The sequence below is a fragment of the Cyprinodon variegatus genome, unplaced genomic scaffold (genome assembly GCF_000732505.1).
Source record: "Cyprinodon variegatus isolate N-32 unplaced genomic scaffold, C_variegatus-1.0 Scaffold598, whole genome shotgun sequence".
NCBI lineage: Eukaryota > Metazoa > Chordata > Actinopteri > Cyprinodontiformes > Cyprinodontidae > Cyprinodon > Cyprinodon variegatus.
This window is the reverse complement of record NW_015151051.1, coordinates 1-1,300: the sequence shown is the minus strand read 5'-3', so window position 1 is coordinate 1,300 and position 1,300 is coordinate 1. Positions and strand designations below refer to the sequence as shown.

The 1,300-nt window shown below is 37.3% G+C and overlaps 1 long non-coding RNA gene across 1 annotated transcript in view; it reads left to right on the top strand.

The window, feature by feature from the left end:
• The window catches only part of LOC107096098, a 21,931-nt gene extending 20,863 nt beyond the window's left edge, over positions 1–1,068 (top strand). The window contains exon 3 of the long non-coding RNA XR_001481782.1: positions 274–1,068. This is a non-coding gene — a long non-coding RNA (uncharacterized LOC107096098). The remainder of the gene's footprint in view (positions 1–273) is intronic.
• The last annotated feature ends 232 nt before the right edge of the window (positions 1,069–1,300 follow it).

Sequence of the window (1,300 nt, the reverse complement as noted above, 5' to 3'; positions counted from 1 at the left end):
TTTCCTTATTGTTGCAATTAAACATGTTTTGTGAATGAAGATTTGAAAGAAACATGCAGCAAAAAAAGCTTTAGCCTCCATTCCACCACAGCAATCCTAACTCATCTCTTCAGTTATTACATCATCATTTTTCTTACGCCAAGTCCTGACTGCTAAATATTTTTTCCATAAATCTCTTGTCTTCCCAGGTTGAATTGTAGTTTCCCTCTAACTATCGCCTGCTTTTATGCTGATTTGTGGTTCTGATCTGATCGCTGTTTTCTCCTGTTCCAGATGAAACCTGCGCTGCGTTCCGGCGGATCATAAAAGGAGACGAGGACGATTCAAAGGACCTGGCTGTAAATAGAGACATCTTTTATTCTGGACTAGAAATAAGCTTTTAAGAACTGAAGAAATCCTCGTGAACTTGACGGACGTCGTCATGAGGAGGACTGAACTTCCTGCTCTGCTTTTTTTAAAGGACTCCCCATGATTAGCCTTACTGGACAACAGGTTGAAGTCTCTGATGTTGTACTGCTTGTAGTGGAACACAGAAACTAACTTTGTCTTTTTGTTCATTTCATGAGAAACTCGAAGTCTGCGGCTGGTCGAACGCAAAGTTCGTTTTATTTGGGGGGGGGCAACGGATCATTGTGTCGTATGACCCAACAGATTATCGGGTTCTCCATTTACTTATAACATGTAATACTCAAAGAAATACTCTGAATACTTAAGCTCTTCGCCATCTTCAAACAAGGCACCGTTTAAACATTACCGAAAGGAAATGGAATCTATTCACAATCTATTTCTTCTACATTTAGTTTCCTTATAACCTGTATTGCTGCTTTAAAGTTCAGCTTATTTGGTAAGATGTGTGTAAATTCCAAATATTTGGTTTCCATCTGGACGATGACAGTGTTTCCAAAACTGTTTCCAACTAGTTACTCAAGTATGGTTTGCTAATGACCTTTAAGTGACTATCGCTGACACTTCTTTAGCCTGTGTAAGTGATGACATTAGTAATAAACGATGGTGGTGTAGCTAAAGCTTGTGTGTTTTCACCGTCTGTGTGCTAACCCGTAGAGTCAGGGGACAAATGCACTGCAAAAAATTTTATCTAACTAAGTCATTTTTTCTTTAATTAAGGATTTAAGTGAGACACTGCCAATGGAACAAGACAATTTACACTTAAAATAAGAAAAAACAATTGCATTGTCTTATTTCAAGTGCATAATATCTAGATACCTTATTTTAAGAGTAAAAATACTCATTCCATTTGCAAATGCTCTTTTTTACCTTAATTTGAGACATTTTTACTCAT